The 17,502-nt window shown below is 41.5% G+C and overlaps 1 long non-coding RNA gene across 7 annotated transcripts in view; it reads right to left on the reverse strand.

The window, feature by feature from the left end:
- LOC107317371 (uncharacterized) overlaps positions 1-17,502 on the reverse strand; it is a 74,786-nt gene that overhangs the window by 23,850 nt on the left and 33,434 nt on the right. For all 7 annotated transcript variants that reach the window (XR_014932722.1, XR_014932725.1, XR_014932723.1 and 4 more), the window contains 2 exons: positions 8,549-8,694; positions 1,665-1,822 (listed from right to left, as the gene is read on the reverse strand). This is a non-coding gene — a long non-coding RNA (uncharacterized LOC107317371). The remainder of the gene's footprint in view (positions 1-1,664; positions 1,823-8,548; positions 8,695-17,502) is intronic.

The raw sequence follows: 17,502 nt of genomic DNA on the forward strand, positions 1-17,502 counted from the left end.
AGAAAAACTTTTTAAAACATTTTCTCTTAAATGTGTGCCTGAATTCATTTACAACTGTTGCTGCTTTAAACACTTCAGGCAGAATAAGTGGATGGCACTAAACAGCTTAGCTGCAATTATTATGGAATGTCTGAGGTATAATTTCCCCTGCGGTTTTGTTAGGCGTACAAAATTCATAATTCTGATTTGTGGCAGGTACTTATTACCCATCGCAGGTGGAGATATGCAAATATTATTCTAGTAGGGGTGAACAGCCTTTATTTCAGTATTCAGCTATTAACGAGATTTGTGAGTCTGGTACTCCGGGGCCATTTAATTAATTAGATGGTACAGATAAAATATAAATTGTTTTGTAGGCTACACGATTCCAGTTCTAGAAGATGTAAAATATGGCTGAATGAACTTGGTATGGACCGATTTGTTGTTTCATCTATGGCACGGGGTACAAGAAAATCCTGCTTGTTATTTTTATCTACAATAATCCCAGGCAGAATCCTTCTACTGTCAAGTATTGCAGGAAAGAGTTGTTATTTATTTATCAATACCATTAAGAATGTCTATCAGTTAAGCTTTTTATAAAAACTGCTGGTTTACATAAAGCAAAAGGAAAAGCAGGCACATTCTTTTATGCAATGCCAATATATTCATGTTTCAGAGTGAACACACATTTTGAAGACATGCAGGTTTGGCAGGGTATTATTGTCTCAAGGTCAGACATTTCTATTTTAAATAAATCATTTCCATGGAGCAGGGAAGCCAAACTTTACAGAGGAAAATGGAGAGGCAATCTACTGCATCATCTTAGCAGCTAGATTTTTAAATAAATCTATTAGCTGATTAATTCATGTAATTCCTTTTCCCAAGTATGATCTCTTAACAATCTCTTAACAACTCCAGAAGATTTCTGGAAAATCTGGAACATGGGCAGTGGGGGAGGAGAGGGGGAGAAAAAATGACAACCAAATAAACACCTTTAATCCCTAAAGCGATGTCTATAATGGTCACGATAAGAGTCAATATTTACCAGGAGTTACATATGGTAAACTACGTGTGAGAAATTTACCCTGCCCTTATACAGAGGAAATAAAATGCAAGAGGCATGAGACTGGAAATTGTTAGCAAACTGCCAGCATTTAAAGGCAGGCATTGACCATTATATTAGATTTAAATTGCGGGTAAAATACTACACTGCACAATTACAGTACTCTAAACATTGAATGAAAACCAGTTACTTTTACTGAAGTAGGAGTATAATCAGCAGTCAGTCTTATTGGTTTATTGAACATATTTTGGGGTCCATTCCAGCTGTCTTTATTAGCTCTAATGCAAATGATTTTTACACTGCTATTTTGCCAAGCCCTGGTAGCTGTAGTACTGCAAACACACCCCACTGTTTTCTGTCTGCTGGAGATTTACTGACAAATATGATAAAGAGTACATAAAATGAATAACAACATAAAGCTTGCACCATACTGGAAAATGAAAACTAACAGGAAGAAATTAAACTGCAATCATTAAAAGCTATTGCATGTTTTTCTTTGATATAACTCAAAATCACATGAGTTCAAAATTAAATATCGGGAACTGCTTTGGTTGTTTCTCTGTAGAGTGAAAACCATGGCTGCCAGGTAGCCACATCACGTGCTGTTTCAATGGGGCCATACCTCAACTCTGCTCCTTTCTTGCATGCCTGGTGAGCAGATCTTACTCCTCTCCTGGCCTCCTTCGAGGTGCTCCATGCTTGGCAACAGTGGGCAGAATCTGGTAGAGATGGAAACAGGCTGGTACAGACCAAGCAGAACAGCAGGTGCCTGAGTGAAGTCTAAAGTATGAAAGAAAAGGACAGAATTTCATTCAAAGAAAATGCTTCTGACTTTAGAAGAGTCCTGCACTGGAGAGGTGCAAGCCTGATCACTTTGAATAGGGCAAGATATGACTCAAGAGTCTGGATGCATAAATTTTAGAATTTTAACTATAAGACTGAAAGTAGAAACAAGTCAAAGGGAGGAGGAACTGACCGGGATCTGAGGAAAAAGGGTCAGTCATACCTTGTGGGTGAAAAGAATTGATCAGGTAAGATATTTGCTGTTGCTCAGTTTTCAGTGAGAAAAACCAGTTGTGATTGCAATGAGATTCATTGAATCTGAGGAGACTGCAAACCCATGGAGACGTATGGAGAAATGAGCCATAGGTAAACAAGTCTACCAAAGGGGATTCCAAGGTAGGGGTCCCAAGCTGTGGGTTCTTTGGACACAGATAGGTCAGTTATCGGCTTGACTGAATTGCCAGCTAAGACTCACAATGAAAAATGTGGGAATCTTGATGCTAGTGCAGTGACAGTACAAAAGGTGTGTTTTCATGCTGTACTTGTGCCAACACCTGAGAACATGGCAATATTAAACACAAAAGCAAACCCTGTAAACACACAATAGGGACTGAATGAACAGCTTGCACAGACAACTACAGTGAAAAAGGTGGAAAAAAATCTCAAAGGAGAGAAATGTATTTTGTTAAACACAGAATAAGATAAATTACAGTGTTATGTTTGGAATAATCGCAGTAGAACCATAAGGAGTACCTAAAATGCTCATACATGGGGAACCCAAGTTACCTGCAGGCTTTTGACAAAGTGCCAAAGAGTTAAAATCGCTCCAATCCCATCTCTCTTGGCTGTGCAGATTAGCAGGATATGGCCTGCATCTGCTTCACATAACAGCAACATGCTTGGGGTGGTAGGGGGAGAGGGAGAGGGGAGGAAAAAACCATATAGATTTCCAAAGAATAAATACAGCAGAACAACATTCTGTGTTTAAATGCTTTAAATTGGATAAACAGTACCCCATGGGTAGAACCTGTAAAAGGCCATTCCTAAAGAAGATGAAATCTAGAAGGTATTTTTAATTAAATCTTTCCAAGGACTTCATAAAAACCGAAGCCCAGCAGCAGTGTTCCATGTAGTACCGCGATGACAGCCCTGAGCTACACAGTCCAAAATGGAGGAGGCATTCCAGCACAGAACATTTTTTTTTCTCCAGGTATGCACACACAAACACATCATTAGTTCAAAATCAATGCACAAATGAGCGATGTGATCAGAGCATTACATTTATTCACAGTAGCACAGAGAGCACTGCAATGAACCTAAGGCAGTTCCTGAGAGGTGGAGGAGAGCAGCGCAGTGGCGGGCAATTGATTCCTCTGAACACAGAGGAAACGGCTGCCTGCTGCTAGGTGATTATTACCAGCATTTTTTCAGAATAATGTAAGTAAGCAACATTTTAGGTAGCACTGTAATATCCACCAGGCATAGCGTTTGCAAAGAGATAACAGAGCAAAACACGCATCTGAGGAACCTCTGTGGTGCCTGGGGAGAGCACTGGCAGGGAGCTGGGTGCAGGTGGTATACCCTCAGCCACGTGCCCACCAGTGAGCTTAGCACCACATGTAGATACAGGGTGGATAGCTGCCCTGTGTGAAAAGCAAGAGTTTTTGAACAAAAGCTATGACTTGAGACACCTCCACTACAGCGCATGCCTACAACCAGGCTCAGAACACCCACAGAGCAATGGGTAAATACTAAATTGGTGAACAGATCCCATTCTGTGTCTCGAGTGAGATAAGGGAGGGATAGAAAGGCAATTTTAACATGGTGAGAACATCAACATGTTGCAACCGGACAGTAAAAATTCCTTTATGACCACAGTGCTTTGGTACATCAAACAAAGAAAAAAAACATATAGGCATAGTAAACTAATCCCAGACAGACAGACAACCAGCTGGGAGAAGTCGCAGGCACTTGAGACTATGGCAGGCAGCACAGCAGGAGGGGGCTGGGACCAGTGTAGTGGAGCAGGGCAGAGCCACATAGTGCTACAGCCACTGGATGCCAGCAAAGGGAGTATTGCAGAAGACACAACATTGCCTTAGGTGATCAATCTATTCCAATGAGCAGCCTAAAGCAAACCAGCACCCAGCCCCATCAAACTATAAGTCTGTCAGTTCTCCCTCTTCCCTGCCTCCTGCTTACCCATATACACTGCTTTATAAGCTGCATGCACTTCTAGCACAGCTCCCCTGCCACTGATGTCTGACAAGGCTGCAAGCAGGACCTCAGCAATGTGAGACCAATTGACACACACACTCTATGCAAGCATTCAAAAATTAATGCAACTGATCTTCTTCTTTCACCTGATAGGAAGTAAATAATTGATCTTTGCAATATGAAAGCACCCAAAAGAACAAACTCAGAATTGCAGACTTTCTCATGCACCCTCAGCTCCCCTTGTCAAACTTAACAGTTTTACCCAAAGGCTGCAGGGAGATTTGAGAAACACATGTTCTCCCTGTATGATTTAATCATGATATGAGTAAAAGGTGGATTCTCCAAGAAGCCGATGGCTGTGTTGAACATGAAACAGCATCACCCAAACCCCTGGCACAAGCCAATGCTTGATGGATTACATGCAGGGAGACTGGCAGTTCTGGATGTTGAAGCCTTAATCTTTAACACACAAGCAAGGATGTACAGCCCTACAGACAAATCTTGCACACCTGAAAGCCTGGTACAGTACCGATGCTCCTCACCCAAGGGGTAAGCTTGCTTTATAAACTAAACATTGTTTTCCTGATTTTCCCCCTTTCTCCTGACAGCTCTCAACACTGCTACGTAAACACGAGCTCCTATAAAGCTGCTACAAGAGCCCCACGAGATAAAAGCTAGGTTGCTCAAGGATTTTTTCTCTGCGTGGGCACTGTCCCACATACCTGCCTGCCTCCTTCCATATGCAGCAACTACAGTGTGCCAGGACTTCCATCCTCAGTATTGAATAGGCATTATAGGAGAGAGGAACAGAAAATAAACCTATCAATACAACAGATTTTTCCTAACTTATTTGCAGTTGTCTCTGGGGTGATGGGGGGGAGGGGAGAAAAGTAATTCCTCTGGGACAGAATGTTGTTCAGTGACCCTAAACACAGAACCTTGCATCAGGTTACAGACAGCAACACAAGCCAGAATCTGCTGATTATGGCTAAAGATCTGTTGTGCTTCTTTTAATTCTTAGAAATCTGTTCCACTTTGTACACCAAATACACCATCACTGATTTGTTGTATGGATGACACAGCTTGAATGGTCTCAGCTCAGAAAAGCATTACTGTGAAGATGCTGAAACTAACAGGTTTGAAGGTAAAGAAATATCATACTTCCCTTTCTACTCAATCTGCTCATCTGTTTTTAAGCATGTAAATTCCAGGTGATAGTTAACCTTTTTGTTTCATTCAGCAGTGTCTTTTCAGTAGGGACCACGTGCATCAGACCTTCACAAAATTCATCACCACAGGAGGAAAGTTCCCAAAACCCTGCATAAAACCACAGTGTTTCAGACCTGAACTGTGTATTTAACACATCATATTTAACTGCACCTTCCAGGAACAATTCTGCTCTTCACTGGAAAGGGGTCAGATTTCCCTCTTGCCCTATGAGGAGGAATGTTATCCCCATACTTGGAATCCAAGCAGTATTTGAGCAAAGGATGATGGAGAAGCTTTGTATAGCTGTGACACTATATTTTCAATACATTCAAGAGTAAATTTTTTGTTTTACCACACCACTGCACTTTACCGAGCATAGCAACAGTTTCAGGAGAAAATGACGCTTTTGAGAACTTTTCTTAATATTTATCCCCAACTTTTCCTTCATTTGCCTCAGGCTTTGTTCCTGTCTCCAGCTCAGACAATGAATTATTCCTTTGTCTTTTTTGCACTGTTCATATCTTGAAGGTACTATTGATTAGGAACCAGTCCTTCAGGTCTTTCCGCATTCTATACATTTCTTGGTATCGTTTCCATGAAGTTATTGTTTTTGTTGTTCTGTAGAAACTGCTTTCTCCTCCTGCCCTTCCACCTTCTCTCCTAAAGCTTGGAACAGGGGAGATGGAACTGTTAATGCTCCTCTGTTTACATCAGTATTTCTGTTAGCTTCAGCCTTAATACTGGCAGCAGTTCACATCTAACTGCAACTCCAGGCTTGCAGATTCTGCCTTCTCAGGCTCATGGTAACCTACAACGATCGTTCTAAAAGAAAAATTATTCTCAAAGCTTCCTTAGAAATGGCACACTGGTACAACCCCTCCTACAAACAAAGCAAATTCCTCTTTCTTTTAAGAGAATTTATAGTAATACTCTTCATCACTATTCTGCCAGTTCATTCCTTAGCAACTGTCTTTCTGCAGCCCCATTGGACAGATGAATACACTTTATTTATATTATTATTTTACATATACAGTTCTGGGAGAAATACCACAGACAAACAATCAGTTATTCTTCTCTTGTTTTGGTACATACAGAGTTCTCCCCATCTAAGCTTTAAGGTATTCTTTCTTCTTTAATCCTGATTATTATCTTTCTTGGTTGTACCCTGTATTCTCAGTAAAATCACAATCTTTCCCATCTCAATCCCCCCTTTACCCTCTGCCTTTTGCTCCCATTGAGCATTCACTCCTCTGAACGGAAAAGATTGAGTTAGATGAAAGATAGGGTTGCATTTTCTTCTGTTTTCCTTCTTATTTTATCAAAAGCTTATCATTTTCTCCAAGAATTGAAGTGGCACTGAGTATTGTCAAAGGCTAAGAGTAGTTTATCACATTTCCACCTCAACATATTACAATTCACTTGCATGCCATCTACTTTTAGCACGTTTTAAATAATATATTCTATGCCCTGAATAACATGCTGGAATGACATCAGAATCTCCAGCAGACATATCTACCTGAGCACCCGCGCAGCTCTCTGTCTGTAATATCCTGTGCAACCCTTTGCAGCATCAGCATTTCTCCTGGAGCATCTCCTGCAGACTGCACTTGGATTGCAGCATGTCATAGAACAGATTCTTTCCTTTTGGGCAACCTCAGCCCCATTTCCCTGCAGTCAGAGGCTGCATCACCCCGAGCATGCAGTTTCTTGGCCACAGGGCACTTTGTCACAGAACTCATGTTTTGCCTCTCCTGGGAATGAGGAAAAAGTGTCATTTTGCCTTCAGTGCTATGTAGGATTTGCCAACAAGTTACCCAGAGGGGAACTAAAAGCAAACAAATCCCAAGGCTATTTGGAAGCCTCAGTTTCCTCCTCAGGTTCTGGCTGGTATCTTCTCTGCACAGCTACACAAACACACTGAGATTTTGGCATGTCTGTGCTCATACATGGACAAAAAAAGCCTGTGCCCCTGCCATTTTAACAGCAGAGACAGATACAAAAATGTTGGTTTCTATAAGACAGTGATCCCATCAAGTGAGACACAGTTTTGTGGGGGTTCTTCTTATTTTTAGCATCCCAAACCGTCACAAAAATATTAATATGCACCATAAGGTGGCTTTTTTAACTATAATACTATAAAACACTTCTGTCCCTTTGCATGAATGTTTTAAGTGGCCTGTCCTGGCAAAAGCCTGCTATACCTAGAATAAGCTGTTGGAGGTGTTAATGGCCACATTCCTGTCTGACCACTCCAGAAATAAAATAGTAAAATAATACAGTCAAAATGTTGTTTTAAAGGGGGGAAAAGTGCATTGGTTGGATAATTCAAGTATTTGTCTGTCTACAGAGATACAAAGGTTTTAACAGCAGCAATACTGAGTGCTGAGAACATCAGTCTCCATCATTATTAAAGGTGCACCTGAATTAAAACTGTCAGAAAACTGCAGTTGTGGGGAATCAGATGTACCAGTCCAGCATCTCCAAAGTACTCACTGTGTGTTCAAATGTGCCATCCCTTGGAAGACTGCTATACCTGAGAGGAGTTTCTGTTTGTAATCTTGAGGAACAAGAAAACCATGGTGCTATCAGTTACACACACGCTGTCCCAGTAGAAGGCACTATTTTCATGTATTTTGCTTAGGTTTCCTGCCTACTTTATACCAAAACATAATGAATAGTGAACAAAATGGTTATTTAAAGGAAATATTCTTCCATGATCAAACTCACAGATAAAACTGCAGCATGGAACTGTGTAAAAGTAAGGGAGAAGAGAGAGCTGGTGACAGCAGCCCCATGTCCCACAGTGTTATGGCCCCTGGGATTGCCCACCCTCACGCAGCGCCACTCTGCCAGGGCACTAACATGACCTCATTATTACCCTCAGATTAATTATTTACCCTTTTTTCATCTTAAATCTAAGCGAACAATCTCTTGTAAGTATCCTTCAGCCCACAAATTACTGCAGGTCACTGAGAGATGCTGGGGGAGCTGTGCAGTCTACATTACCCTGCTACAGCCTGCAAGCGTGTGCTTTGACATGTCTGCCCAAGCTCACTGCCCCCCACACAGCAAGGCTGGCAGGCAGGCAGCTGCCTTTTCCCTGTCCTCCAAACAGGAGGCTGCTGTGCTCCAGTTGTTCATGCCATACGTGTGGCTTTGGTGCACCAGCTATACTGGAAGAACAAAGGGAAAAATCCACCAGCACCAATTATTTCAGTTGATATTTTTAGCAGAGAGTAGAAATTTTTTCCATCACCCTGCCACAAAATAACAGCATCACATCATAGGCCAACTTACCCAGAGGCAGAGGGCTGTTGTTAAAGCTTTCTGAAAGGGAAATTACTCAGTGCATGGAGTGGTCCTCATGGCTCCTGCACTGCCTCCAGACTGACTCTCAGGTTAGCTGAAGTGTCATCTGCTGTTGGTGAGGTCTGCTAATGAGCCTGTGCAAAAATAGAGCAATGAGATCCTATGATCCTTATCCACTGCCACAAGTTTTTTTGAAGCTTTGATTCTTGCCATTGATATTAAAAACCACAGTAACATTAAAATCACTTTGTTTTCACTGTAGCTTTTGCAGTGCACATACATATGCAAGTTAGGTATCTGTAAATAGTGCATCTATCTAATATTTGGTAGTTTGATGCATATTTTTTATTAGTCTTTGGCAAACTAGCCTTGAAAAATTAGCAGCTTACTTTCTAGGAGTTTTAAGAAAAACCAAATACAATCACACATCTGTAAAATAATTTGGGACTGAATGGAGGACTTCATAGCTTGTCCATAAGCGATACCAACAACAGAGAAATAGCTATAGGAAAGGATAAATCTGTTCCTGGAAGGGCTCTCCTTGTGTTTCCATTAGAGATTTCAAATTCATTTGAATATCACTGTTGTTTGGCTTTAGATGTTTCATATCTGGAAAACTATGTTTTGCTAGTTGCACCACTAAAAAGAGGTAGAAAACTAATAAACTAAATGCATCTGTTTACACATGAAAGTTATACATTAGAGACAGCATATCCGGCCTATGGGGAGCACTACAGGGATCACTGACAAAAACCCGATCAAGGTGTGTCTAAAGTAGATGATAGGCAAAGACATTCTATGCAGAACTAAGGGGCTTGCACCACTGCATATAAGGATTGCCTCTATCTGATGGTATGAGCAACCACACCAAATCAGTTCAAGCAATAGTAAGACCGCAGCTTAATTAGTTACAGAAGAACATCTTTTTTATTACTTTTTACTTCTAAAACAGATTTTTATTTTTTCTGGTGTGTTAATTGCAAGCCAAATATTATCTATAAGACAAAAGGAATATTTTGGCTAACAGTCTCTTACTCTCTTCTGAATGTCAGCACATGTCCCCACTGGCAGATTCCAGAAATCCAGGGGCTACCAGATGGCTGCATAGCAACAATGCACAAAACACACTCTGAAAGTTAAAGAATCACAATGGAAGGCAATGAGTGGGCATTTCCAACACATACTTGTAGCCACTGCTTTTTCTGGGGGGGTGAATATCCAAGAACATCACCTGGAACTGAGTGCAGCCCAGCCTGGTACAAAACAGCTCTGCGCAGAGCTTGCTGCAGATACTATTCAAGATGTACATAAAACAGTGCCATATTTTAGAAGAGCTGATTTTAAAATCAATGTAATAGAAATGAATAGAAAATGCCAAGAATAATTTTCTTGCAGTGTTTTCCTTTGGGAATGCTTTATCTCCACATACAATGCTCATTTGGGTTTTGAAACTTCAGCACAGGGGTTTTCTTTATTCTTAATTAGGCATTTTACATATCCCCTCTTCTAAACCTATACTCAACTTATTTTATAGCTAAGATTTTTTATATGTTGATTTTTAATTTGCTTTATTCGGTATCTTTCCCTCTTAAAAGCAGCGTTACAAGAAGTGTTTGCAGTTACTGTTGCACAGTTCAGCCATCAGGGATATGTAGAAATTCTGCTCTCTAACTTTCCTGGGTAACATCTTCGTACTAACTGGGACTGCTCCAGTCCGATCAAGGCAAACAGGATTATCCAAGATAATTAACATTTCTATAGGGCACCAACAATTACACGCAGATTTGAAACCCGGAGTACAAAAGAGCGGCACCAATTACCATTCTAGGAGGATTCTCATTTATTACTATGTTTACTCACAAACATAAAATTAGTGTTGCCTGGATTAAGATTAGAAACAACACGTGTTGCCATCACAGATAAAATCCTCCAAAGTATATTTCAAGCACAATGAATGCAATATCTCTTAAAATATGAATAATAATTTAAAAAGTAGCATCACAGATAACTGAATGGAGAGCATGTTTTTCTCAATACTGGAAATGCAGCTACATAGAATAAAGAAAAGCTGTGGTCTTATTAGATTGCTTGCTAGCAGTACACTTAAAAAAGAGGGAAGACAATAATCTGTAGAACAAGGTACAACATTTAAACGACAAACAAAATCTGTGTCACTTCTCTTATTAGTTGCGAACTCCAGTTACATAATTCAGAATCTTTCAGAGTCAAATAGAAGATAATTTGCCTGTATGCCAGAAGTTACAGGAGGAATACAGTGTCTAAAGGCATCAAAGTGGTATTTCAGCCCTGCAAAGACAGTACTTCCTCCCAAAGTTTCAGACATGGCGGTAACCCAACCAGTAGCATAAAAATATAATAAAAAACATAAAACCGTTCACCAGAAAAATCTTGAATGCAATTCTAGGAGAAAAGAAAAAAATCCTGTCAGCATTGTTTGGCATGTCAAAGCAACAAAAGGGGCCCAGCAAATTGGAGACCCATTCAAGGTGCTTGTGCTGTGCTTCCCTCCAACAAAAACCCCACAAGGAGAGGACAGTAATTGCAGGCAGCCACAAGCCCCCCACACTCAGATGGGACACACTGCATGGACTAATTAATACATGACTGGAAATATTTCTTAAAATGGAGCCTTAATTGAAATCTATTCACTTCTTGGCAAAACAAGATATATTCTTCTTCAAGTCCAGCCCCAAGACCAAAGCTGTGGCAACTCAGCACCAGATCCCAGGAGGACCCATTCAAGCAGTCTGAGAACACCAGTATGTTCCCAACTACCACAGGCTCCTGCCCAACCCAGCTCAGCCTGACATCAGGTTCACTGATTTCAGCCTTCCTCTAAGGCAATGCGGACTCCTTCAGAGTCTTCACACTGATAATGGTGATCAGTGGTGTAGCTCTGAGGGACTGAGGTCACCATCAGTTTTCCATATTATAGATAAATAATAATAAAAAGCACTATTTCCTTTTTCCTAGCACCTGCTAGGGTCTCAGATTTTCTTCTTGTCACCATGTTGACAGTAATTCATGCCATGCTGTGTCACGCTAAGCCCAAATCAGCATGACACAGCCAGTAAAGGCAACAAACACCATTAAAGCAGAAAAGGGCCTGTGCATCCCACAGCACTGGTCTCTGAGTCTGCTTCATAGAACCCTATTTTAATCAGTTATTGACTGTGTTGTAGGGCAACTATGGAGGAGCCATAAGCCAAACCCCTTTTTGAAGGAGAAATGTGTGTGTTGGGAGGGGGGTGGAGGGGAACAATAATGTTTTAATACCAGAGCTAAATTTAGACCACGAGTTTTAAGTGGATTCTTAAAGAAGTGAGCTGAGTTCTTTCTCACCTCCTCTTGTTTACAGTCTCTTAGACTGGGATCCCACACTACCAGTGTCACCCAGTATGTCATTTTTTTCTCTTGGCAAGTAAGCACATGCGAAAGAAAAGGCATTACATTTATAATGACAGCAACAGAACTTGCTAACGTAGCTCTTACCAGGATTCAAAGGGACAGCTTCAGCTTTCCAACATAAAACACGATGTCTCTGAGCTTCACATGTGTTCTTCCACCCCACCGAGCCCATTTTAAAATGCAGAATCGCCATAATTTAATATTAGACTATTTCACAGTACCATTCAAGTTCAGAACAGAAAAGAAACATTAAAAGCAGTGAAATAAATCAAATGAATCATCTGAAAATAAAATTAGGGCATAAATAAAACAAAAGCAAGGCCAGGAACAGACAGACTGTCTCCTCCCTCCCTCCTGGGACAGATTTCCTTCAGCACAGCTTCAGTCTCTCACTGTGACATTTCCCGGGTTCCCAGGGCCTGGCAGCACCCGGAGCCATGTGGGGAAGCTGGAGGCACTGCTCAGTATTTGCATAGCTGGAGGTGTGAGGACAGCCGTGCTCCTGAGTGCCTGTGTGTGGTGGGAGGTTTGTTTTAATTGTTGCTTTAAAGTATGCTTAATTTTCAAGCTTTTTTCGTTTCTTTCTGGAACCTTCTGAATGCTTCTCCCTCAGTTCTTTATACATTGGCTCTCACTCTTGACTAAGTTTCCCACCTCCCAGCACCCATGGGTTGGGCAAGTTCCTACTGGCACAAAGGGAAGGTCTGGGGGCTCCTATTCCTTGCTAGAGTCCACACTTGGGTTTGGGAGGGAATGGTATATTAGCAAAATGCAACAGTAAAATGATAATTTTCAGAGGAGGGGAAGAGAGAGAAAAAGAGTTGCGCCAAGGGCACTCCTGAAAGGAGCAAACTTCTCTTCCTGGTAAAGGAAACCAAAGGTTCTTGTCATGTGAAAGCAACAATAGCATTTTTAACATTCCCTATCTTGATAATAGCACCTGAGTTCTCTCAAGATTCAATGTTTACGCTCACGAAAATCAATTTTTCGCTTTTATTAAAAAATTATGTATAGTAAATTGCTGCTACAACACAATCTACACTGTTTAACATACCCTGCTTTGATTTACTGTCCCTTCCATAATCTGCTGATGATTAAGCTTCTCAAAAACAATCCGCTAGCCTTTCTAAGTGATATCAAGTTGTTTGTTTTTAATCTGCTGAAAATCATCCTGTAGACAGATGCATTATTGAAGAATTACATTTTAATTTATTTTCATGCAGTGCCTGTGACGGGCATTTGGATTAACAGAGTATGATAATGGTTCTTTATGCCTGTATCTATTTAAATCAGAAATTACCTGCACACACTGTCTCTGATGGTGGTCAAAAATTGTACAAAGAACTGAGAATAGTGCTTCTTAATATCACACAGCTCCGTCGCTCATCAATGAGTCTTTTTCTGTTCTAATGCTTTTGTCATGTATATGAAAGTCATTATGTAGTTTAGAAAACAGGAGATGAAGTGAAAGAGGAAGATCAGGGACCTGGGATGCATTAATATTCTACCAGCGTCAAAGATATTTCCCTCGAGGGGCTCCTACAGGCCACACTGTTATTACAGTGCCTATCCATTATCTTGTGCTGTACTTGGTATTAAGACAATAATGGAGAGAATAGGATTATGTGCAGATGATAGGAAATGCGAAGGCAATTCAGCAAGATAGGAAATGAATGGAGACATGATTCTTTCATCGAAGCTCGGGATGGTATAGCATACGGTAAGGAAGAAGATAAATGATGCAAAATGAAATCTTTACAGGTTAGCTAGGGTAAAATGAGTGTTTACATAGAATCCGACGAGTTTAACCTTTTTGGTACAGAATAATGCAGCATCTTTCTTTAATGCGCTGGTGTATATTCCTTCAGTGGTCCGTTTTGATCTGAAATCTTACTCTACATGCATACGGAAAGGACCTATGTTAATTCCATAGAGGCGGCCTTACACAGTGGATAATTCTTTCATTCATGGCAAGAAAGGGCTTCTATATTTCATCTCCCTCCTACTACACAAACAAACAATAAAATCCAAACTGCAGTAAGGAAAGAATGAGCAAACCTGAGCTGTGGATCCCCTTTGCTAAACGCTCAGGCTGTTTCACTACTGCACACCTTTTAATTCCACTGGCCAAGCCTGTGCTGACACCAAGTAACACAGGCTCATCGTTTTAGGATGCCAGCAATGCATCACAGTGGTGATAAACAAAGACGGGACCAGACTGTGCCATTTACAAACGTTTCTCTGGCTTATGTCTGTCATACTTTTTTTAATTGGGATAAATCACACACGTGCATTTGTAATAACAGCACAATGCCAAAAGAGATTATCGCTGTTCCCTAAAGCACAATATCATGCCATTCCTTCCAGTGGGTGCTCAGAAGCCTCCCTGCAGCAGTCAGAGCCCACAGTGCCAGCGGCAGCAAGGCACGCTGCCCAGGGCTCGGCCGGCACAGCCGCGGCTCACAGCCCACCGCCATCCTGCGCCCTGCAGTCGCACCCAGTGCTGTCAAGCGAGCACAGCCCTGCACACAGAAGCCCTCACGCCATCACCCGCTGCATCTTCGCAGGCCCGGCCCCGCGGCGTGGGCGGCCGCCAGCGCAGCTCCATGCTGCTCCCTGCTGTCTCAGCTCGCCAGCTCTCCTACTATACTCCCTTTGTCTTGACCTACGGTTTGGCCGTCGTGGCTTGGGTGTCGCCGTGTCTGGGCTGGCACTGCTGCTATCCGCTGTGCTGGTTGCCCATCATGCCACGGAATACACCCGTGAATTTGATGGATCAGAGAAATACAGGAACGTGATAAACAGCAGCAGTGCTGCACCCCTGTTTGCTCTTGTTGCTGGCCGCGGGGGCTCACCCTGGGAGCTCCGCTACCCCATAATACTGCTTAAAAACTGCAGAGAAAACTGTCCACAAAGGAGTCACAGGACAAACTTCATCATAAGGCTGGCTGCTGACTTGAAGAGTGTTTATGTTATGTTTTAATGTTGCTTAACTTTATTTACAGAAGCATCTAATTATTATAGAATCATAGAATCTTTTGAGGTGGAAGGGACCCTTAAAGACTGTCTAGCCCAGCCCTCCACAACAAGCAGGAACACCCACAGCTCAGTCAAGTTACTCAGAACCCCATCCAACCTGGCATCAATGTCTCCCAGGATGAGGTACCCACCACCTCTCTCTGGGCAGCCTGTGGCAGTGCATCACCACCCTCAATGTAAAACAATCTTCCTTATATCCATTCTAAATCTGCCCTCTTCTAGTTTAAAATCATTGTCTTATTTAAGAAACACCTTAGTGATTTTTCAAGGAGAAAACCCTGGGAGGGTTTTCTAAGAGCTGTGCAAGTCAAACCACAGTCACCTTCCCACAAGTGGCTGGCATCCAGTACCCAGCCCCAAAACTCCCATGAGCAAGAAGCCACCCAAAGTCCTGCAGCTCCCACCTGCAATGCAGGCCCTAATCTGAGAACATGGCAGAAGGATGAAGTTAGGTCTCACAGTGAAATTCCAGGCTTGAGGCTATTTTCTTGCTCACTTCCCCCAAGGAATATGTATGTAGGGTAGAAAGCTGAGGTTTATGGGGAGAGGCAATATCTTTTATGAGATCAGCTATTAGAGTTGGGGGAAAAGTAGACAAGTAAATAAGCCACTGTTAGGTCTGAAACAGAGGTTGCAAACTGCAGTAAAAGCACGTTGGTAAGATGTGCTCTGGGATGAAATTATTATGCTATCAATTAGATGATATGAGAGGAAAGGACAACTAGCACCTTCGAGAAGCAGGCAGCTCCAGCACAGGGAGCCACACTCAGGTCACTCACTCCAGTGGGACAGAGAAGTGAGAAAAGGAGAAACGAGACAGCAGTTGAATATAATTGGAAAGTTAGTGGGAAGGGAGTGGAAATGACAGTATGTCATCAGCCCCTCTGTTGGGTCCTGCTATAAAGTATCTTCACATGCAAGTTCTCTCTTTGGTTGTTTTGTAAATCTACTTTAAGCACCAGAATGCCAGAGCAAGCAGATTATCTTCTGAAGATGTTTATTCTGTGATGATGGTGTTTCTGTACCTTAGTAAAAAATAATTTACCAATGACCTGCTGATGTTTTTCTGCATCTCTTTTTCTATGATCTGTTTGATCTTTTCTGCTTTGCCTAATATATTCAAAATCATTACATACACTGTTATAAAGTCAATTCCAGTACACATGTGGAAAAGATTGTAACTTTTTATGAAAATAATTTCTTCTGTAATAATTAAGAGATTAAGTTTCATATAGATTTAACACTATTTGTCACAGAAATGAATGCCCCCTTTTACTTTCCTCTGTTATAAAGCAGCGATGTATTATGTATGCTCCTTGCCATGAGAATGATTCTAAACAAAGAGCTCAGAACACATTCGTGAATGTGAAATAACCACTAAACACAAACTACCCACTAACTCAACTGTGCATACCAACTCTCTGCATTTGAAGTCTGGAGGAAGGATAAAAATGCTTGGAAACACAGAGTGGGCAGAAAGATAACCCTTTGGATTACAGAAACTTGACCAAGTCTAGCCTATGACAGGGATCTAGCCCTGTTTTATTTGATCCAGCAGATATTAAATGTCACCTTTTTCCTGACCCCAGCAACATCCAGCTCTGACCCATCACCTCATTAACACAATTCCAGCATTTCCAAGCATCCAGCCTCTGTGGGCAGAGCTGTCCGTAACAAACAGCCAATATCAGTAACCAATTCCCCTAGCTATAAAGCACATTAAAACCAAATTACAAACTGCATTTATTAAAACAGCTAACAAGGCCAACAACAACAAAAAAAGCAGAACTTCAAGATGAAGCATGCTTTATCAGGCATGTTTCATTCCTGTTCACGTGCATCTGGTTCACAGGGAGCACACTATTAGTCTGGTACGCCTGATCTGACACTCCCACTTGTGCTAATTTCTCCCCTAACCATGAGGAGTGCCAGCTGCAGCACACCCCATCCAGCAGCACCCTGAGTGCCCCTGCCAGTGTCTGCAATCTGTTTTCACAGCCAGCACTGAGGTGTGGCACTCAGACCTTCCCCAGATGGGGGTGCAGATAGTTGGGGGCAACGGTACCACAGTTCTGAACCCTGTTGCTTAAGGCCCACTCACTTCAGCCCATCAAAAGAATTTAAGGGGATTTTTATTTATTTATTTATCATATCTCTTTTTTGCAGATCTCAAATCAGGCTGTATTTTGGTAGACATCATTTACTCTCCTCTGAAAGACAACATTTTCCTTGGCAGGTGACAAGCACCACCTCCACATTCTACTGTAGATGCTGCTAATTAAACCACAGTGAAATTCAGATAATTAGCAACCTTTTCTAGCACGGCAGGTTACTTATTCTAAACCTCTTTTTCCAGATGAAATGGTATTCAAGACATTTTAAAAATCTACTAATTTTCAGACTCTTAAATGTATTTTCCATTCTAACAGGAAGAAAAAAAAAAAACAAAAAAAACAGAACAAATAATTACTGAA

Source organism: Coturnix japonica, chromosome 11, assembly GCF_054131305.1.
Source record: "Coturnix japonica strain WE chromosome 11, WE-NBRP24, whole genome shotgun sequence".
Lineage (NCBI taxonomy): Eukaryota > Metazoa > Chordata > Aves > Galliformes > Phasianidae > Coturnix > Coturnix japonica.